This window comes from Schistocerca piceifrons, chromosome 3, assembly GCF_021461385.2.
Source record: "Schistocerca piceifrons isolate TAMUIC-IGC-003096 chromosome 3, iqSchPice1.1, whole genome shotgun sequence".
NCBI lineage: Eukaryota > Metazoa > Arthropoda > Insecta > Orthoptera > Acrididae > Schistocerca > Schistocerca piceifrons.
In genome coordinates, this window is record NC_060140.1 from 777,665,760 (window position 1) to 777,690,265 (window position 24,506).

At 40.6% G+C, this 24,506-nt stretch overlaps 1 protein-coding gene across 1 annotated transcript in view; it reads left to right on the top strand.

Moving 5' to 3' along the window:
* Positions 1-24,506, top strand: part of LOC124789054 (sialin-like) — a 178,683-nt gene that overhangs the window by 135,578 nt on the left and 18,599 nt on the right. The window lies entirely within an intron of this gene.

Sequence of the window (24,506 nt, forward strand, 5' to 3'; positions counted from 1 at the left end):
GTTTAAAAACACCTAAAAGAAAAAAAGTTTCTAAGCGTGTCATGTCGATATTCGACAGTGTGACGTCCTATCCATTTGGAGATGAACTTGAAAAAGGTGAACTAAAGGCTTTTATTTTTTCCTGCCAACGTAACATGCCCAATCCAACCCACGGAGTGAGTGGCTGAAGAGGCAATACCGTCGAAAACACAGCATCAATTTTAGAGAGCACACAAGAAGGCAAGAGCTTGTTTCAAGCAACGAAATCAATAAATGTAAGCGGTGAAATGTATATAATTACCGAAATCTGGTAAAAAATTCCGGCATCAACGCTTGAAAAATCTTGCGGCAACCCGTGGAAAAAAAAATCAAAAGAAGCGATTGAAGAAAACCAAGATGAAAAGCCCCATGAAACAAGCGATGAAAGTCAAGTCGTAGACACTCCAGCGACTTTGAGAGATTTGGAAACTTTACAACCCGACGTTGGCAGAGTTATGTGAGTGAGTGGATCAGTACACCTGACGCTGACTGCACAACGGAACAAGAATTAACTGTCGACCAAACCATTGACGCTGTTACTCGAAGAACCGATTAGAAGGAGAGAGTTGTTGACGACAACGAAGACAATGAACCAACGGCTCGAACGTGACATACAGATCCTAAAAATGCATTGCATTCGAGCAAAGCTCTACGCCGGCCCAATTAGAGATTTTGTGAAGTAGAAAATGGCAGAACATCGCGTCCTGCTTAAGAACATAATATTTTTCAGTGTATGATTCCTTATATTTTAAACAGTTCAGTGTTAATCAGTTGTGTGTCAATGCAGTACTGTAATGAGGTATGTGCAGTTGTTAAACTTTCACTCACAGTAACAATATCTTACCATACGCTACAGATACAGACGTGTTTTACAATACAGGATATACTGTACATTACATTTTCGCGTAAGAGTTTTTTAGCGTGTGGACTATTTATTTCGTTTTGTTACTGTTTTAACCTGAAACAACCTCTCAGACAGTATTTCCAGTTCAAAATTATAGTCTTACTGTATTTTAAAGATATGTGTGGTCGGTAAAACTGTTCTTCTGACAATGCGACCTTTTTGGCATGACCGAAGAAACACTGCATCGAAATTCGCAATAACGCCGGAACTGCAACATCGTATTTATCCGCCGACACCAGGCAGGCGACTTTCAAGAAAAATGTTTCCCCTGTACGGCGATATACATAATGCTAGTACGAGTACAGTTTATCGATACATCATTGATGACATATGGAAGTTTGGAGGTAGCCGTGAGTTGTGCTTGGATAGCAAAATGATACGCCGTCACGGTAGCTCAGCGTGTTTGGTCAGAATGTTAGCTACCCTCTAATAAATAATAATAATAACAAAAAACAACCCTCTGTTAATAGATCAACGAAGTACTTGAACAAGCGTTATGGGATGTCCGCCCCGAAAAAAGAATAACGAAAGAAATGAGATCAACCGAAAAAAACGGTAAGGTGATTGCTCGCGATAAGCGGGAAATCTGGGTTCGATTCCCGGTCCGGTACAAAATTTCGTTGCTTGTCATTCCATTAAACAGCTGATGATTGTCCATATTCGCAACTGCGAATACATTTCACGTATTTCGTAACGTCTGTAGATGCCGCAGTACCTGTTCCTTTAAAAACACTTATTACTCGCTTAAAACGTATTTTGTCCTCCCGTTTCAAAATTCAGAGACATTATTGGTTTAGTACTTTCAGTGATCTTCATTAAATCCTTTTTCTTTTCAACATCAACAATCGTTGTACTGAATATTCATGAAGACACAAATTTAAAACGTTTCTCATGTATATTTTCAGCAATATTCACACCTTCAAGAACTTTTTAGCTTCACAAAGACTTGATTTGTTTTACCACGGAGTGCAAATAAAAATGCGTACTCGAAAACATGCATGTAGACTGTTCCGTGATCAGTACGTAGCCGGCCGGAGTGGCCGTGCGGTTCTAGGCGCTACAGTCTGGAGCCGAGCGACCGTTACGGTCGCAGGTTCGAATCCTGCCTCGGGCATGGATGTGTGTGATGTCCTTAGGTTAGTTAGGTTTAATTAGTTCTAAGCTCTAGGCGACTGATGACCTCAGAAGTTAAGTCGCATAGTGCTCAGAGCCATTTCAACCAACCAGTACGTAACTGATAACAACATTAACATCAACATTACAATTTTCTAAAATTCATTTTTCTTTCATTATTAGTAAAAATAGCTGCTGAAGATTTGAGACGGATTCGGAATTCCTGTGGTAGACGGGCGTCGTCCCGGTGAAGATTTAAACCAGTGACGAGCAATTCCCGTGCCACGCGGTCGCCCGAGTGTTGTTCGTGCAACAAAGAAAACACAAAACCAACACTCCATAGTTCGTATTCAAGTTACTACTACAAAAATCGTTGACATTCATACATATACAACAGCATACTTCTCAATGCATCGTGGAATGATACAGCCCAAACTCTGTTACCACTACAAACTCACATCGGGCATAGACACCATCAGGTGAGACATCAAATTAATATGCCTTTTCTTGCATCTAATTCGTCTAGAAAGGAACTGAAACAACAAAAACCACTCGTTCAACGAACGGCTCACTCATTTTGGACATAGAAAGAAAGTGAACATATGATTCCCCACCAGCATCTCTACCCTAATCCTTTGGCTGTTGTGTTCACAAGCGCCAGTTTGCAGTATCCGGGAGAAGAAAGCTAGACTGAAAAGTAGAGCGTGCAGCCGTTAGCCAGCTGGAGATACTACTTAACTAACGAGGCGGACTTGGCGAAGTCTGACAGAAAACAACAGATTCCTCTTGCCTGATGTGTAATGTTTTTGTATGCGTGTGTGTTTGCTTTCCTTTTGACTTTTAGAGTTTAATTCTATTTTGTTTATGGAGGAGACTACCTGTGGGAATTGTTAGACATCAGTTGGACACGATGTATTAACTACACTGTTTGCAGAGTTTGTCGGACCTGAAAGACTTAGAAAAATAGTTGGAGTGCCACAGGGTGTTTCTGAATGATGTGGGAATGACCCTGTCTCGTGGATTAAAGCGACGCTGGTGACCTTCAGTTAGACATATAATGCTGCACAGAATGGTACAGAGAATTAATCCATGTCCGCCAGTAATTTCTTGTGATCAGATCAGCGTAGCAGGACGACAGTCAGCTTAGCAGGACGTCACGTAATTTTTATCGCGCACCGTTCATCACGGTTGTATTCTGGTCGCAACTGTAATTGGGATTTTGCGCGACGCCTAGGAAGCTCCGAGGAGGGACGAAACGAACGCTCCAGACCAAGTTAGGGTTTGGCGTCCGCTCGACGATGAGGTCGTTAGAGACGAGGCACGGTGTAGAGCTGGAGAAGGATACAGACTAAAATTGGCTGGGTCCTTTTTTCCAGGCAAGCAATTTGGAATTTGCCCTAAAGATGCAAAGAAATCACTGCAAAACCTAGAAACCGCTGTAAATCAAGCTTAAAATTTGTAAATTCAAAAGTATTCAGGTAATGTAGACCTTATCTAATGAGTGGTGGCAGAATTAACAATGATGAACTAAATACATTCAAAGCAGTCTGAATGCCATAGCGGGAGGAGGGGGGGGGGGGTTACCAGGATGCTGAGTGAAAAAAAAAAGGCTAATGGCCACTAAATAACTATACGAACGGCAGCGTTGTTGCATTCCATGTAGCCGGATGACTGGATGATAATAATTGCATTTCAGTGATGCCTAATTCCTGCCAGAATTTGTATTCTCCAGTAACTGCCAGTTGAATAGGTCATGTTGCCAACGACATTATGGGGCACACATTTTGAATACAGCCTTCAAGGGATTGTAGAAGGGTCTTGGTAATTTTGATGAGGAATCCATTTTCGGAAATGCACCGTTTGGATGTCAAATAACTTTGAAGATATGATCGTTGTGACTTGGCAAGACAGCCAAGCTACTAGGAGGTGAAGCCGAAAGGCACGCGTTTAAGCTCACGCAGGCTGGCGTGAGGTCTGGAACAGGACAAGGTAATGAATATAGCCAATAACGTACGTAGCTGCTGGAATACTTAACTTTAATCCATAATTGGTGAACATCGGTCTGACGGTACATGCATCACAAGATAAATAGCAAATGATAATGGCGCCTTGCTAGGTCGTAGCAAATGACGTAGCTGAAGGCTATGCTAACTATCGTCTCGGCAAATGAGAGCGTAATTTGTCAGTGAACCATCGCTAGCAAAGTCGGCTGTACAACTGGGGCGAGTGCTAGGAAGTCTCTCTAGACCCGCCGTGTGGCGGCGCTCGGTCAGCAATCACTGACAGTGGCGACACGCGGGTCCGACGTATACTAACGGACCGCGGCCGATTTAAAGGCTACCACCTACCAAGTGTGGTGTCTGGTGGTGACACCACAATGATCACTTTCAAATCTGCCACTTCACGGTACGGTACATAATCGTAGAGCTGCAGTACGCATGTATCGAAAACGTTTCCGGATCGCAAATGTCCATCATTTTCGTCCAAGTACAACAGATGCGAGAAACACGTATGTTCGCAATTGGTAGGGTTGGCTTTGCTCCTCCGCGGACACTCGCCACTGTTTACCAACCGTGTGTATGAAAGCATGAGTCGCCGATACACACTGCGCGGTGGGGTCGCCTCGTCGAGTAACTCCTGAAGAGCACACACGTCAGAGCCCGCTTCGCAGCGTTTTTCCACAACTTAATAAACACAACAGACACACATAACAGAAACATTAGTCATCAATAATATATTCTCCTTCACTACGTACAAAAGCCTGCCAACACTGGGGTAACTTTTCAATTCCGCCAAAGTAGAAATCACGTGATCTTGAGGCGAAGTACTCGTCGAGCCATGTTCAGAGCACATTTTCATCCGGAAAGGGAGTTCCTCGGAGGCTGCTCGATAGAGCACGGAAGAGTTGAAGAGTTGAAAATCTGAGGGCGCATGCCGAGGTGAATAAGGTGGGTGCAGAATGACTTCCCAATCAGGGAGTAGCATCACATCACACATTCTTCCTGGTCGTTATTCTCGGATTGCGTCTGTAAAGCCTAGTTTACACGACGACATTGGGTTGCGCCACTCGTTGCGTGGAATGAGTTGCACGCAAGTGGTAGACACGGCGAGACCAGTATACACTTCAGTTACCTCGTTTTGTGTGTTCCTGAGTCCTGTCTGAAATGAATGATTTGGCAGCTGCACGTCGCACGAGTTGTGTTGGAGTTAAAGCTTGTTGCGTGGAATCGCTGCATGAGAAAAAAATAAAAAATGTGTTTCGATTCGTGACTGGATGAAGAAAAGACGTCTGCTCGGTTGCTAAGCATCCTTGCTGAAATAATTTGCAATGGAAGACCCAAGAAGTTCTTTTAATTATCTTAGAATGTCACCAGAACCTTTCTTCTAAATAGAGTTAATTATGCGATAAGGAATAAAGTTATTGTAATGCATGAAGCACTGTCGCCACAACTTAAATCACATATCACATTGCACGCATTACAATCGAGAACACTCGGCATGCTATAAGATGCGATTTTAGTTGATGACGCTTTTCCATTAACACCAATAATTATTAACAGTAATAATTATTAACATTAACAGCAGTAATTATTCGAAGCAGGCCGCATTAAGAAGAGAATGGTTTGCAAACTACTCTCTTGAAGATAGATCTGTACAGTGGCAATATTTCAAAATTATAACATACGTGAGTGGGAAGCACTGCTGCGACGTCTTAAATAGATGAATATTAAATAAAGAATGTAGCTTCTTGATTTTTGTAGACTTCCCTCCTATCAACAATATTCTTTAAAAAAAGAGTCGGCCAACTCGAACGATGGGATTTTAGTCTTGTAGACGAGAGCATTTCTACAGCTAGAATTACATTTGCTTGTATTTTTCTTAATTCAGTTGCACATGTGCTCCTAATTCAATAAATTTTGCCCTGCAGCTCAAATACTGTCAAACTATCTATGTTCTGATCGGGCGTGACGGTCTCAGGAGCAGTAATATGTTGCTTACTTTTGTTATCAGCATCAGTGAAATCCCACAGACAACTATGCAAAGCATAGATATCCAAAAAGCGAACATTATTCTCCGTTCCCCACTTCATATTTCAGTTTATCTACACTCTTACGAACACATATAACCTTAAAACTCATGCAACTAGTGTCACCAAAGTTGGAAGACGCCGAAAGTGTTTAGTTTCACCGACGAGTTGCGCAAACATGCGGCGCGCATGCGCAGTGGCCGGTTGCGCTGTTGTCTGCAACTTAGTGTCGTCGTGTAAACTAGGCTCAAGACGCCTCAGTTTTTGATAATAAAGTGTCAGCAGTGAGTTTTACATCTCGGAGAAGCAGTTCGTAGTACATCACATCTTCGCTGTTTCACCAAATGCACAACATTGTTTTGTGGATGCGCGCAGGTCTTTGTACTATGAACTGCTGCTTTGTTTGGGCTTTGGCGTGAAGAACCATTTATTGTCACCAGCAACTGGATAGGAATGGTCGGTGTTGTTCACGAGCCAATTCATGACGAGCAAGCAGAGGTGGACATATGGCCGGCTACCCGCTGACTTTTCTGATTTTGGCTTAGAGCACGCGGTACTCATACATCCGAGTTGTGAACCTGCCCCATTGCACGTAAATGTCGTACGATGGTGGAATGATCACAGTTCATGACATTTGGTAGTTCTAGAGCACACAGACATGGGCAATTGGAGATTCATGCGTTTAAACTATCTTCATCAAACTCCGAAGGTCTTCCTCAACGTGAAGTGTCACTACTGTCGAAACGATCTTCGCTAAAACCACAAAACCAATTTCTTGCTGTGCTCTGTCCAATGGCATTTTTTCCATACACGGCGCAAATGTTCCAACTGCCTCCGCTGCTGTCACGCCTGTATCGAACTCAAACAGAAGAGTATGTCGGAAATGTTCCGCTTTATCCACTTGGCACTCCATCTTCTTGCATCCACAGCTTCGCTCTCTATCTCCAAATCACAAAATGACAATGTGTAAACTCAAATAGCAAAATTGAACTACAAATAAAAAATGACGATTGATAAATAAACCCGTAGCAACCGGAATATTAACATGAAAAACAAAAAAGCTACGAACCTATGCCCCAATCTAATACATTATTCTAGTTTATTCTTGATGACGGTGTTAGCTGCATGACACGCAGTCGTGAACGCCTTAACACTCTTTGAAGATAACTACGTGCTTTGACTTCCAAATATTACATAATGTAGACAATGTCACCCTGCAGAGGGAAGAGGCTAAATTTCATATCCAACAAGAAGGTCTAATATGTCACACAAAGATATACGAGGTGCAGCAGTTCAGACATGATCACTCTTATCATCCGCTAGCTGATAGTGTGTCACTTAAAGTCTTGTCTTTTAATCTACATGGTTTGTGAACAAGATAAGGAGAGTGTGCAGCAGGATTGCTGCCGCAAGATAAGAGACGTCACTAAATGTTGTACACTACGAAATCTGATAGTGACGTAAACGTCCTCGTCCTTGTTCTTGGTCGAGGCGAAACACAACTAGCAGGTAACTTGCGCGTCTGCGTTGCAATGAAGCTTCCACGTCTGTTGGGCACCTTACGCACAGCACTGATCGCATTTGTAGTCACTTTTTGGGTTTAATTAGTCTTCTGAATGATTAGATGCCGGACGCCACGATTTCCCTCATGTACAAGCCTCTTCATCTCAAAGTAGCACTTACACCCACAGTACGTTCTCAATAATTGAGAATTATTCCAAACTGGATATGTATTAATCCACCGAGGTCTAAGGCAAACGTCTTCGAAATCCTAATAAAAAATATTGGGTGCTGGGTTCGATCCCAATCTCTGGTTAGATTATGGATAAAAATCATCAGCAGTAACGACCGAACGTTTTTCGTATGAGTCAAGGTAATTCTGCCAAAGGCCTTGTACTAACAGGGCGTAGGATAAGATAGATGTTACGGCCACCCTCCTGTCCGAGAGAGAGAAAACGCCCTTAAAGGCGATACAGTCATCACTGATCAGTACGTTGAGGATGTAGAAAGTAAGGGAAACCACTGCATTAAAGACAACGTGTAAACTTAGGATAAGTAGCATATCACTGAGAAAGTGTCATGAAGATCACTGGCAAAAAATTCCGGTTTAGCCCATTGTATGGATGTGCAATGCAAGACTCCGAAGGGGGAGATGACTATGATTAAAAAAAAACAACAAAAAGGTAACATTCTAAGAGTCGCAGCGCCGAATGACATAAGTCTGAACTTGCTGGAAAGTTGGAAAATCTGAAATGGAGAATGCAAATACAGTAAAAGTCAGAAAGTGAAATAGATAAAATGTAAGGATTTCTGGTCAGGGAAATATAAGGTAATATTAACTGTAGCAGAAAATTGTTTAGTGGGGGTAGCAATCGTCATGAGTAGAACGACAGGGTAAAGGTTTACAGCGACATTTCAGTGATGCCATGACTCATCAGAATCGACAGCAAACTAATGTCAACAACAGTCGTTAAGGTATACATGCCGACGTCACAAGCAAAAGACGAAGAGATAGAGAGACTATATGAGAGCACTGCAAGAGTAACTCAATATGTAAAGGGAGATGAAAATCTAATAATCAGCACTTTAGTAGGGAAAGCAATACAAGACATAATTATGGGTGAATACGAGCTCGGCAGCAGGAACGAAATAGGAGGTAGTTTCCTTTAGTTCTGCAAGGAACTGCAGCTAGTAACAGCGAATACACTGTCCAAAGGAGGAGGAGTTATATTCGGAAAAGACTTAGAGACCCGGGAAGGTACCAGCTAGATAACATCAAGGTCGGTCAGAGATTCCGAAATCAGATATTAGATTGTAAAGAGTACCCAAGAGGAGATATAGACTCACATCGTAATTTTGTAATGAGTAGACCGAATTTTTAAGAGAATATTCAGGAAGAGTAAGTGTGTACGGAACTAGAATACTGAAGTGCTGACGAATCATGATGTGAGTTTAGAGTTCTCTGAAGCTGCAGATACTGCGATAACACATACCACGGTAGGCAATTCGTTTGAAGAGGAATGACACTCCTACAAAGGACAATAACTGTTGGACAGACCAATATGGGTACAGGGGTGATAGCTGCGAAGAATTTTGGGTAATAGAAGGAGTACTTCAATTTATTGTCGGAAGAACCAAATAAAAAAATGTTCAGGATGAAAAGTAATACAGCAAATTAAGTGAAAGAATTTTGGGTAATAGAAGGAATACTTCAATTTATTGTCGGAAGAACCAAATAAAAAAATGTTCAGGATGAAAAGTAATACAGCAAATTAAGTGAAAATCATTTACGAATGAAGTCATAATAAGAGCAGGTAAGTTACAGCAAAATGGCTGCAGGAAAAAAGTGAAATTACTGAAAAAGTAATGACCGTCGGAAGAACAGATTCAGCACGTAGAAAAATCAGTATAACCGTTGATAGAATTGAAAGCAAGGATGCCAACATTAGGAGTACAAAGTAAAGGAGAAAGCGAGGAGGGGGCCATGAACAAGGACGAGGAACTGTTGGCTAGCGCAACAAGAAAGGAAATCAGTTCGATTTATGCAACGTAGTTGATTTTATATTTGAATTTGAGCGTGAAAGAGCTTGGAAGACTTGCAATGAAACAAGGCAGAAGGCATAGTTTGTATCCCTTTGGAATTTCTAAAATCATTGGGAGGGGGGAGCGGCAACCAAAAGATTATTAAAGTTCCTGTACAGAATCTGTGAGACATACCGTCAAACATTCGTTACAATGTGATCAACACAATCTTGAGGATATTAAAGGGACATAAATAAGAGAATTATCACACAGTCAGATTTACGACTCATGAATTTACGTTGCTGACAGGAGTAATATACAGAACAATGGAAAGAGAACTGAGGATTTGCTAGATTACTATCAGTTGGCCACAAGAAAGGTAAAGACACCAGAGAGGCACTTCTGAAGTTGCGGCTGATAATGGAGCAAGTTACCTTCATAGAATAGGAATGCTGACTAGAAGAAGGGACAGAATAATAGGTCATGTATTAAAACGCCAGAGAATAACGTCCACGTTACTAAACCGCAGAGACCAAAAACTGTAACTAATAGAGGCACTACGTTCTTTTATGCTCCTCATCAATGATTTCGGCTTCCTTTAGTTAACTCCTAAGCCATATTCCGAGCTCATTAGACAGTTCGTTTCATTCAATAGGTTCTGTAACTTTCACGGAAGATATGTCTCATCAGCGAATCTTATCATTGATATTCTTTCACCTTGAACTGTTATCTGATTTGTGTGACTTCTTTTATTTTCTTGATTGTTTCTTCGCTATACAGGTCGAACACTAAAGGAGAAAAACTACATCACTGCCTGACGGCCTTTATAATCCGAATACTTCTATGTGGATCCATCTAAATTCTTGCGCTTATTGTATGTTACCCGTCTTTCCCTAGAGCTCTTAAAGATTTGTAAGCTATTACACCACTTAACTTTGTCGAGCGGTTGTTATGAGTGAATAATTTCTGTGAAAGTGCCTTTATTTTTTGTATGTTAACTTCCATTATTTGGAATAACGGCAATATCTTTTGATAAGCGAAACTGATCTAACAGTTGGCAAGTTCTTTTTTTACATTCTTTTGTGTATCATTCTGCCCACCACTTTGGATGCGTGAGCTGTCGGACAGATTTTGTAACAGTTTACTCATTCATCTGAACTTACTACCTTCAGAATAGTGCAAAAAAATGGCTCTGAGCACTATGGGACTCAACTGCTGTGGTCATCAGTCCCCTAAAACTTAGAACTACTTAAACCTAACTAACCTAAGGACATCACATACACCCATGCCCGAGGCGGGATTCGAACCTGCGTCCGTAGCAACAGCGCGGCTCCGGACTGGAGCGCCTAGAACCGCACGGCCACCGCGGCCGGCCAGAATAGTGCAGTTGACGTTTTCTTATAAGTCTGATGGCATGAGAAATGCAAAGCCCTAGAGGCATGTGTGACTATGAGAAACAAAGACGCAGCCTACAAGAAAAATAAAGAAAACTGTTGTAAGAATATCCAGTGCTCAAATCGCATGTCGATGCTAAGGAAAGAAGGGGAGGCTGAAAGATGGAAGGAAGCGGACATGAAGATGAGATTATAGAAGGGAAAGAGACAGTAGAGAAGATAGATGGAAGGCACGGTACTGTTATATAGTAACACGCGAAGCAGTACATAACTTACTGTTATGCTAGAAGATACTGAAGGAAGGAAAACCTATGTTTTTTATGTTTATAGGTTCGAGAAAGCTTTTGACAATGTTGACTGAAATACACTAAAACCAGAAGGTTGCAGTGATAAAGTACAGGAAGCGAAGCGAACAGGTACTTACAACTTGTACAGAAAACAGACCGTAGTAATAAGAATCGAAGCAAATGAAAGAGAAGCAGTAGTTGAGACTGGAGTGACACAAAGTTGAGCGTATCCCGGTGTTATTCAATCTGTATATTAAGCAAGTAATAAAGGAAACTAAGGATAAATTGTAAGTAGGCTGTTTATGTTTTCTCTATGTAAGTAGGCTGTTTATGTTTTCTTATTGGCAATGTTACGTAGCGCTCAATATGAAAATCACTGGCTGTGCTGTGTGCAGTCTGTGGCTGCTTTGCATTGTTGTAATACTCGCCATTGTAGTGTTAGGCAGCTGGCTGTGAACAGCGCGTAGCGTTGCGCAGTTGGAGGTGAGCCGCCAGCAGTGGTGGATGTGGGGAGAGAGATGGCGGAGTTTTGAAATTTGTCATGAACTGCTATATTTATATATGATGATATCAAGGTAAATACATTGTTTGTTCTCTATTAATATCTTTGATTTGCTAACTATCCCTATCAGTAGTTAGTGCCTTCCATAGTTTGAATCTTTTATTTAGCTGGCAGTAGTGGCGCTCGCTGTAATGCAGTAGCTTGAGCAGCGAAGATTTTTGTGAGGTAAGTGATTTGTGAAAGGTATAGTTTAATGTTAGTCAGGGCCATTCTTTTGTAGGGAATTTTGAAAGTCAGATTGCGTTGCGCTAACAAAATATTGTGTGTCAGGTTAAGCACAGTCATGCATAAAATGTTCAAAGGGGACGTTTCATATGTCGACCCTTAGCCTAGGATACCTCACTGGAATCTTCTGATTTTTTCTTGTAGTTTGTGTATTTAGTGTAGCTTTTGTTTATTGCTAGCGCGTAATTGTAGAGAGAATTTCCTTTGTAGTTGCAGTCTTTCATTGTTGTATAGTAAAACAGTTGTGGCATGCATGTAGATTTGCACCAAGTATTTCGCAGCTGCGCTTGCAATTAACTAGATATTATTTTCAGTGCTATGTTAATGTGTTCTCTTATTTTTGATCTTCAAATTGTGTTTTTCTGTGTTGTCGTGTGAAATACTGTGACAATAATGGCGTGTGAAAAACGTAACACTAGGCTCCAAACTAAACTGAGAAATAATAGCGATGACGAGCGTAGCTTATCAGCGCCGCCGAGTAATGAATTTACTAATGTTCAAAGTAGTAATTTGGTAACTGTGCACAGGGAAATGGAGCGGGCGTCAAACAATGGCGTGGACAGTGAAACAATTAGTGAAGAGGGAAGCATTATCGATCGACCGGTCGGCAATAGCTCGCCTCAGGAAGCCGAAATGACACGACACGATCTCGCAAATACTGTAGATTCAGGTTTTGGATCCTCACCGTTTTCTCGAATAAGTCAAGACACATTTTCTGCTTGTCAAAATGTGAATGTTTCCGGTGTAAATTCACTGCCGAAAAGCACTGAGGAACATGTTTCAGACACCAATGCATTGTTATTACAATTAATACAACAAATGGGACAGACACAGCAAAAGCTTCAAAAGTTAGACACAGTGGAACAAAATCTTAAAAAGTTAGACACAATGGAACAACACCAGAGACAAACACAGCAACAGTTAGACGCAATGGAACAAAATCTTCACACCACGCTTGAACAAACACGTGAAGATTTAACTACTGAGTTACATAACATTGAATCGAAATGTCAAAAAGTCTGTAATGACGTAAAAACACAAATTTGTGAGCATTTTCAACCTATTTTTTCGCGGCATGAAAATGTATTACAGAATCACGAAGCAGCCATAAAAGAACTGCAAACCATTGTTCATGAAAATCACGACACCTTGCAAGCTAAATTTGACTCAGTTGCATCTAGCGATTCGGTTACGCAACTTGCAAAAACTCAGGATAACTTAAAGAACACAGTAGATTCGATTTCAACACAAATGGACACTCTGAAACTTGGTTCAGAAAAACACACTGAGGAAATGTGTTCACTATCAGAGAAAGTAGTTGAACTTTCGGATCAGCTAAATAATTTATCTACGAAGGTAGATGATAATCTGAATGACGCAAAACCGGTAGTCTTTAATGACACAGAACAGAGCGAACAAATTAGGAAACTGAAACAAAATCTGAATCAAATTGATACGCAACACCAAAGAGAAATCCGGGAAGTACAAGATCAGCTGACACAGGTAATACAAGAATTACGTATTTCAGAAGACACTCGTGCCCCAACACGGGAAGAGGGACTTAGAAATACGCAAAAGCCACAAAATAATAACACAGGGCATTTCGGTAATTATGAAAGAAATTGGCAAGGTACACCGAATTTTGAGATGGAACCGCCGACACGACGTAACTATGACCGAGATGCTACTCGCCGACACGATGATTTTGACTATAAGCTGTTCATTACTACACGTAAATTCAAAACGTTTAAGAATTCTGGCAACGACATTCATCCACAAGCATGGCTCCATCAATTCTCTCATTGTTTTCCTCCCAAATGGTCATTGGAGCACAGATTAGAATTTATGTGTGGCTACTTAGAGAATGAACCAGCTGTAAGAATGCGATCGGTAATTCACGATTGCCACAGTGAAGGAGAATTTTACCATGCCTTCCTCTCAGCATATTGGTCTCAAGCCACACAAGACCGCGTAAAACATGGCATCATAATGATGAAACATTTCGAACAATCTGAATTCTCCAGTCTTGTGAAATATTTTGAAGACATGTTGCACAAGAATCAGTACCTGTCAAACCCATACAGCCCCTCAGAACTCATCCGCATTTGCTTACTCAAATTGCCTGAACATTTACGACATATTATTTTAGCAGGACGTTGCAAAGATGACATTGAAGCATTTCAGGGTCTGTTACAAGAATTGGAAATTGACACTGACAATCGGGGAACGCGGAAACAGGAGCACAATAATTACAGGTCACATCTGTCACAATTCCACGATGAAAGAAATAATAACTGGACACGACAAGGCTATTCTCACAACACATATCGTGACCAAAACAGACACCACCCGTATGACAACCGTTGGCAGAGTAGTAATAATTACAGGGAAAGATCACCTCTCCGTAGTAATGACTATCACAGAGACAATCAGAGAAACAGACAATATGGGAACCAAAACAATTATTATCAAGGGAGACAGAATAACTTTAGACGCAACGGTCCAGCACGCAGTTACGACTCAGGAAGAAATTCTCCACCACATGACCGACAAGAAAGAAACTATGGAATCTACCGACATGACGACAGACGATATGATCGTAACGACAGACCTGAATTGCATCAGAACTGGCGGGATTCAAACAGAGCAGGGCCCTCTCGTCACGGTGAATTTGTAGAAGTTAGGTCTCCAAACCCCAATAACGAAGCGCGCCAACAAAGGGACAGACAATGACTCGCACCGCAGGCAGCTGCGTGCGCCGGCTGGCTCAGAGAAAAATAACATAGACGCTAACCTTGAGAAAAATTCCAGTATTCTTTACCGACGTATACGACATGATAATTCCTTTGAAGCTCGAGCTTGCATAGTAGGAAGAGTAAAGGCTTGCACCACATTTCACATGTAAAACCGTTTATTGAAAGATAATCAGCTTTTTAACTTTGTCATTGCCATAAAACTTTTCACTTTACATTACTAGTATGCTTGTCAGACTTAGAATCTGTTAACGTGCAACAATGTTTGAAGTTAAATATCCAGTGAAGAACCAAGAGAAATTATTTAAACAGAAATTACGAATGCATTGTTATAGTGAACAGACGACACAGTGTTGTATTTGTACATTCTTGCTTGTTAGTTGCACGATTATGTAACGACTATAAGGCTCACATACTTAGAACATACCAGCACTGCTAATGAAATTTTCATGCAACATTTTGGTTTACTTGAAAATACATTCCGGATTTAAAGTACTTTCTGTGAGATACCAGACGGCACAGTGGTTAGTTTATGTGACAGCTACACGATTTTATCACGACGCTGCTAATGCGTGACAATTTACAATGTTGCTTTTGCGGTGTATCTGTTTTATATCTGCACAGTTTTTTCTGAATTCTTCTATAAAGTGAGACATGTTTTAGTAGTAACTTTTGTGGTATAGCAACAATGAGACAGCCTTTTTCGTGGCATAACAATACGTTACTGTACAGTACTTTCTTCATTACAACAATAAGCGTAATAACTACGATATCTATACGCAAAGCATTTCACTTTTGTGTATTATGAGGTAAGTACATTGACTTATGCAGAACTTAGCTTTCGGAGGACGATAACTACGACACTTCCACACAGATTATGTTGCAACAAGACGCACATTTAGCGCTACAGTACACGTATTTGAGTGATTAATTTTGTACTTAAAACATTTATTTTTTAAGATTTTTGAATTACAAAGAAAGTTTTCCGTGATACATTTCATTGCATTGCTGTAATCTGTAACACCTGAGGGCGTAATTACATTTATCCTCAGGGGGGTACACGCTTACTTTGTGTACCATGTGTGTGGCAACCACAAGGAACCCTAGCTAATATGGTATTTGCTTATACAACTTTACACGTCGGTACCATATTTCTCTAACACAGAATTACACAGCTATCTGATTATTTGACAGAGAAACAAACATTCTTTTTACTACGTCAGTGACAGATGTTTACGCAATTACAGTTGGATAACTTCACACTTATGAAACTGTATTTTGTCTGTACTTTGTGAAATGTTCATATTTTTTCGGATTCATTGTGATACTATGAGAGCTTTGAGATATTTGGTATGGGATCATGATTTTAAAGTACGTTTGAGGTAGATGACACTGTTGAAATGAGCAGAGAATTTTTTTTACGTTTTGAAATTATTGGAGGAAGTTACGACGATTTTAAGATTTGACTGAAGTGTTATGATGTTATTATTACGACGACGATGTGTACTATGCTGTTGAGGTATGTTTATGATAAATAAGCTGATGCTATATGAGGAATCTGATTATGCTATGTAGCTATTATGATGAAATATTGAAGACATGTTGATGAATATGAATATGTATATGTGTAATAAGGTAAGGAATAAGGAGTAGGGGTTAAGGACTCTGATTTATGAAAAGGTTGTTGGAAACCAAGAATCGTACTTTAAGAGTTATGAAATGTGTGTGTATATGCATGAATGTATCACAATGCCACTGAAAAATTTTTTGGACACTGTTATATTTATAGGGTTTTGTTTCTACAGATTTGCAACGCTAATTCTTGACCTGTGAAATATTTTTATATGAGACTACCACGGTAGCAGAATCTCCTGTCGTAAATATTTCCGTACGAAAGTTAAGTGACCACCTGCACGTAATGCGTCGCGGGCACCCAGCTGTGTCAGACGCCTGGAGAAAAAGCCATTATTGCGAGCCCTTTTCAGCGGCACCGGTAGCACAAAAAAAAAGGGGAGGCCATTATCCTTGGAAATATTCTTACATCTGCAAACCTGATAATGACAAGTGTCTTTCTACGAGAATTGAGAGCTACTGACTTACGAAATACCACATAGCTATTGAATGATGTTTTTATGCTTTGGTTTGCGTAATTGCTTATTTCATTTGATATCTGGTTTCCAGCTGTGTTGCAGCATTGCTTTTATAAAATGAAATGCATTTGCTAATGTGAACACTTTCTGTCAACAGATCTATTAAATAATTATTTTATGATCCACATTCTTTAAAAAAGGAGCACTTGGACAGGAAAGAACAATAAGAAGGAACTAGTAACTGCATTCATAATTTTCTTTTCAAGTAATTGGTAACTTTTTGGTAGAATAACTTCTTGTGGTGCACCACTTTAATTACATAGACATTAAGATGTGAATATACATTTCCCTTATCTGCATTGTTGTTTAGTGTAATATTTTTTCTGCTTGCGCAATGTCATGTTTAGGTATAAGTTGCTGCTGTTTGCCAGGCATAGTTTTATTGAATTTGACTTTTGCTCATTTATGCTGCTAGCTTTACCAATTTGCATTATTTGCATTGCTGTTTGTGTTGATTTGTTATGTGATGCTGCATTGCCTCGTCCCTTAGTTTAGCATCTGAGCTCAGTAGATTTAAGTTAGCTTAAGAGGGGGTAGCCTCTAAGAGAATGAGTTGCGATGAATTGGAAGAAATGCATTGAGAAAACAGGTTTAGGTAGGATTTTCTTGGAAATAAATGTTGAGGTAAGAAATGTGTGAACATATAAATACAGAAAGCATGCTTAGATAGAATTTTTTTTGGTGGAAACAAAGGATGAAATAAGAGGAAAGGTATATGAAGTTTTGGGTTGGACTGCAGTACCAAATGTTACACTGAAAACGAACCCTGTCCTTTCCTATTGGTGTTATCCCACTATGTGTTTGTGTACCCTTGAGTATTTGTTTTCTTCCTGTCTCTGTGTACTGTTTCATAGAATTTTTTTCTCTTCTAATACTAAGCTATATTCACTATGAGGAGGAATACTGTTATCCTCAAATATAAGTTGCATTAATAATATGTTATTTTCTTTGTAAAGTTGTTTACAATTCTGTTCTGTTTCAATGTTCATGTGTGAAATTAATGTTTCGAAAACTATTCTCATTATTTTATGTATGTACTTATGTCACTATTTTTGTAACACTGATGTATATGTTTATTTCTATTCTTTTGTAAAGCCTGTACTACAAATGTTATCTGTATTATTATGTTTTTAATGATGTATTTTGTACCTTTGTAATTGTATTCTTATGTTATAAAATTGTAATTGTCACCAGTTCATGACATTATTACCTTGTTAGTTACATTTCACTGCACACGTTTCTGTTGGTCATAGTATGTGGACAATATGTGAGAAGTAGGGACTGTTAGTGTTTGCACGTGTGTTAATAACTCAGCAAGGGACTGGATAACAGCATTGCTGGTTCTAAGGACAATTTCAAAAACTTTGTGAGTGCACAAGTGGTGGTTTATGGACTTGCTATATTATCCGCAAGACTCTTCAATGGTGATTGTGCACCTGCACAGTCACAACAGATGGCTGCTGGCCATCTCTTCAAGGACTACAGTGGGTCTACATCTTTGATAATCCATCAATACCATTATTTCTACAAGGACTGCAGTGGGTCTGCACCTCTGGTGGCCCACCAATACCGTAATCTCTACCAGGACTACAGTGGGTCTGCTCTGTGATGACTTACCTACCAATACTCTTCAAAACTTCGAATGACTCTGCTGTGGGTTTGCTCCATTGTAGCCCATTACCTGTCAGCATGTCAAGAGCCAGCACTGTCTTTCCGTTGGAAGGACAACACTACTTCTTCAAGACTGCATGGAAATCCACTACTTCTGTGTGCAATTTCTTTTACTAATGAGACTTTGTGAAAAAAAACCTGTGATTACCGTAATGAATGATCAGGACTGTCTTTATGGACTGTGAGAAATTTTTAGCTTTTGACCAACATTGTATCAATAAGTGTGTGCATTTGATTTCTTTGTTATTGTAATTATGAAAAATTTTATCAAATCATTATTGGCCACTGCCCAAAAAAAATTTTGTAAAATTTTTTGTGGGGAGCATGGGGGCTATGTAAGTAGGCTGTTTATGTTTTCTCTATGTAAGTAGGCTGTTTATGTTTTCTTATTGGCAATGTTACGTAGCGCTCAATATGAAAATCACTGGCTGTGCTGTGTGCAGTCTGTGGCTGCTTTGCATTGTTGTAATACTCGCCATTGTAGTGTTAGGCAGCTGGCTGTGAACAGCGCGTAGCGTTGCGCAGTTGGAGGTGAGCCGCCAGCAGTGGTGGATGTGGGGAGAGAGATGGCGGAGTTTTGAAATTTGTCATGAACTGCTATATTTATATATGATGATATCAAGGTAAATACATTGTTTGTTCTCTATTAATATCTTTGATTTGCTAACTATCCCTATCAGTAGTTAGTGCCTTCCATAGTTTGAATCTTTTATTTAGCTGGCAGTAGTGGCGCTCGCTGTAATGCAGTAGCTTGAGCAGCGAAGATTTTTGTGAGGTAAGTGATTTGTGAAAGGTATAGTTTAATGTTAGTCAGGGCCATTCTTTTGTAGGGAATTTTGAAAGTCAGATTGCGTTGCGCTAACAAAATATTGTGTGTCAGGTTAAGCACAGCCATATATAAATTGTTTAAAGGGGACGTTTCAAAATTTAGAAAGACAGATTCAGTTGAGAGAGATGATATTAAAACTTTCAGGTTTGCCGATGGCACTGTAATTTTGTGAAAGACAGCATAGGACATGGAAGAACAGCTGAAAGGAAAGAATAGTGCCCTAAAAAAGAGATTACAAGATGACTATTTGCAAAAATGAGACACTAAAAACAGTAGAGAAAGTAGGAAAATAACTGACGACGGACGACGTAGAGAGGATGGTCTCCAGACCAGCAAGTAAGAAAAGAGTTTCTGACAAAGGGAAGTTGGTTAATATTGAATATAAATTTCAAATCCCTAGCGTGGAGAGTTACATCACGCCAGTCTTTTAGACTGAAGACTGCAACATCAGCACGATACAATTTATAATTTGAAAGTATATCCAGATCATTACGTTCAGCCATTCTTAATTTTGAAAACACTCTGTCTCCTTCGTCTGTTCAATGGTGTTTTAATAATTTTCTTGTAATTATTTTATTATTTTGTTGGGAACTATTCTGAAAAATTTATAAGGAGCTCTTGAAAGTAACTCTGAATTTTGCGCTAGCATTATTTTCATTGTAAGGTGCAACTTAGTAAATATTGTTCAACCTTTATAAATATTTTCGTTGTTTTAATTAACTCTCTTCACTCGAAAGTATGTTATATAATGTGACTAACTATGCATCAGAATTAGAAAATCTATCTACCTCAGTTTGTTTAACGTCAACATTTTGAATGTAAACGTCATCTGCCATAGTGCTATTATCTTGGGCTACTTACCCATAGAAAGTTATGATTTATCAGATTATACTGACATTTGGAAATCAATTTTTTGTTAAGTTTAAGAAATGTATATCAAAACATCCATTTATATATGAAACGAAATTTATATATAATGGCACAACACAGTGTAAAATGTTTTCCTAAAAATTTCCCAATTTCCGAATGAGGACTACTAAAGTGTTACAAATCGAATCTTGTGTTCTGCAGTATTAAATATGAAGTACATGTTTCTCAAATCCATACAAAGCTTATTCATTTGCATAGTTCGGAGTGTATAATCTTTGCGATCTCTGTATATTTTATTTATTATCAATCTACTTCGACACCCAGCTTATTAATAATCAAATTCAGTGACATTCTTCGGACCATCATCATGCGTAATGTTTGTAAGATATAAAGAGTCGCAAATATTTTCCTTTTCATTTCACTTTATGTTTTCGTCTCGTATTCTACTGTAAAGTCTGCTATATACTAAAAGGAATTTATTTATTTCTTATAACGATGTGTGGAACTGTTTCATACAAAAGTTCACTTGATAAGACTTCGATCGACTTCACTTGCATTTAGTCAGTTGAAGTCATGAATTGATGCTTCAGTCCTAAACAGTTTTCGGCAGTATATTATATATAAAGATATCTTTGGCACTCAGGTGTAGAGGAAGGTTGCATGCAATATACGTCGCTTATGTGTAGGGAAGTTGACACTGATACTTTTGGGAACACTCAAATTTAAGTCTTTCAGATCAGACTTTTGTTGGAGATCCGTGCAATACCATTCGAGCAATATCTGGTCTATGACACTGGACCGTTAGCGATTAGTTGTTGAAAGCATTACTGGAATGAGAAGGATTATTGTAATTGCCTGCAATCAACAAGAGCCAGTGTCAATGAATATTCATTGCTTATTGTTTTCGCAATATTTGAAGATACTGTTTTTTTTCTACTAAATGGAAATGACTGTACTTGTGGGGGAGCTGAACTTTTCTGCGAAGAATTAACGATATATTAGGCGCCAATGCCTTTACTTAGCCTTTACCTTAATCTTACGAATATGCAGCCTTTCTCTGAGACCATCACCTGAATACAACGCCTCTGGACGTGATCTCCCACCTTTTGAGTGTCGCAGGTCCGATTTTTTTGTTCTGGAATACAGGACTGAAAGGACTGTTTAGAACAATTCGACCAAATTTGAATGCGACCCGAGGCAGAAAAGGGAGTTACTGAGTTACTTTCTCATCTTCCCTTTGGCTCCCACCTGTGACGTGAGCGCAGAAGAGGTGGGGGGGGGGTAGGGGGATAGGGGGGAAATTGATTACTGGCACACACTCAATAAAATGACAAAAGTGTCGGTCAAAGAGTCCACTGTTCGGCAACGCCCTGAGTGCCATCTACGCACCTACGTCAGGTGCTTTAGAAATGTCTCTTCACAGGGATACCCATCCTCCGCAACTCTTTTAACACTCTGCAGATTTCACACGTGGGCAGCAGGCGTAGTGTCGAGACAGTCACCCGCCCTGAGGGGTGGTAGAGAACAGTGGACGGGTGTCTCTATATAGTGACTGTTTTAAAGTGCCCAAGAAAGATGCGGAGGCGGCCATGAGGATGGTGCCGAACTTAGCCATTTCATTCAGGTGTGTATCAACGTTGCAACGTCACCCTCCCCCCCCCCCCACCCCCCCTGCTGTGCACATGCCACACGGTGGCCCGAAAGAAGGGGTGAAAAGGCATAACACCCTTTTCTGGTTCGGGCCGCCATCAAATTTCGTTAAATAGTTTTGACCGGATTCTAGTGTTTCCACCCTGTGCACCACACCAACAATTGTGATCACAGTATACTCCAAGGAGGTGAAATCACATTGAAGACTTTGCAGCCATGTGTTGCCCTTGGGGAAGTGTTTCATGTGGAAGGGGGAGGGGAGGGGGTTCTATCAGTTCAGAACGGAGGAGTTTCCGAAATGTTTTTTTCTGTCATCCATAACGAAAACTGTGATTTCAATGCTGGGCGACGCCTTTCTGACCCTCCGTACGTGTGACGACCTTCCCATGTTGTGAAACGTCGACAGTGGAGCTGGGCAGAGTTGTGATGAAATATGGTGCCAATGTGACATCATTGGCCCACACTACATCTCACACGAATATCTGAGCTCGTACCTTTTCCTGCACGTGCGACACCTCGCTGTTTGAAGCATTGCCGAACCCTAGGGTGGCGTCGCAGGGCGTCACGGTTGTGCGCCATTACAGAGGGACGCTGTAGGCAAGTTCGAGACAAATTTCGAACCTCTTCGTCGCACTGAGAAAAATGACATGGTATCGAAGACGTGCATCTTTAATTTTCTTGCACATTTTATTTTGATTATTAGAAAGTATTTCCCTTTGAAAACCCATCTGTATGTACACTACCGGCCATTAAAATTGCTACACCACGAAGATGAAATTTAACCGACAGGAAGAAGATTCTGTGATATGCAAATGATTAGCTTTTCAGAGCATTCACACAAGAGTGGTGCCGGTGGCGACACCTACAACGTGCTGAAATGAGGAATGTTTCCAACCGATTTCTCATACACAAACAGCAGTTGACCAGCGTTGCCTGGTGAAAAGTTGTTGTGATGCCTCGTGTAAGGAGGAGAAATGCGCACCATCACGTTTCCGACTTTGATAAAGGTCGGATTGTAGCCTATCGCGATTGCGGTTTATCGTATCGCGACATTGCTGCTCGCGCTCGTCGAGATCCAATGACTGTTAGCAGAATATGGAATCGGTGGGTTCAGGAGGGTAATACGGAACGCCGTGTTGGATCCCAACGGCCTCGTATCACTAGCAGTCGAGATGACAGGCATCTTATCCGCATGGCTGTAACGGATCGTGCAGCCACGTCTCGATCCCTGAGTCAACAGATGGGGACGTTTGCAAGACAACAACCATCTGCACGAACAGTTCGACGACGTTTGCAGTAGCATGGACTATCAGCTCGGAGACCATGGCTACGGTTACCCTTGACGCTGCATCACAGACAGGAGCGCCTGCGATGGTGTACTCAACGACGAACCTGGGTGCAAGAGTGGCAAAACGTCATTTTTTCGGCTGAATCCAGCTTGTGTTTACAGCATCACAATGGTCGCATCCGTCTTTGGCGACATCGCGGTGAACACACATTGGAAGCGTGTATTCGTATCGCCATACTGGCGTATCACCTGGCGTGATGGTATGGGGTGCCACTGGTTACACGTCTCGGTCACCTCTTGTTCGCACCGACGGCACTTTGAACAGTGGACGTTACATTTCAGATGTGTTACGACCTGTGGCTCTGCCCTTCATTCGATCCCTGCGAAACCCTACATTTCAGCAGGATAATGCACGACCGCATGTTGCACGTCCTGTACGCGCCTTTCTGTATACAGAAAATGTTCGACTGCTGCCCTGGCCAGCACATTCTCCAGATCTCTCACCAACTGAAAACGTCTGGTCAATGGTGGCCGAGCAACTGGCTCGTCACAATACTCGTCACTACTCTTGATGAACTGTGGTATCGTGTTCAAGCTGCATGAGCAGCTGTACCTGTACACGCCATCCAAGCTCTGGTTGACTCAATGCCCAGGCGTTTCAAGGCCGTTATTACGGGCAGAGGTGGTTGTTCTAGGTACTGATTTCTCAGGGTCTATGGACCCAAATTGCATGAAAAAATAATCACATGTCAGTTCTAGTATAATATATTTGTCCAATGAATACCCATTTATCATCTGCATTTCTTCTTGATGTAGCAATTTTAATGGCCCATAAGAAAGTTTTGAATACAAGCCATGTCATGTGTGTTGAAAAACAGAGGATAAATTTTAACAATTGTTATTGGTAAAGAAATAGATAGATCAGACTTCAGAAAAGTAAGAAGACCTTTACTTTGATGCTCAATCATTTGATACACTCGAAAAAATATTCGTTCTACTGCCCAGAGCTATAGCCCATCCGACGGGGTGTATCTGATTGGAAAAATAACTGGTTCAAAAAATGGATGAAATGGCTCTGAGCATTATGGGACTTAACAGCGGAGGTCATCAGTCCCCTAGAACTTAGAACTACTTAAACCTAACTAACCTAAGTACATCACACACATCCATGCCAGAGGTAGGATTCGAACCTGCGACTGTAGCAGTCGCGCGGTTCCGGGTTGAAGCGCCTCGAACCGCTCGG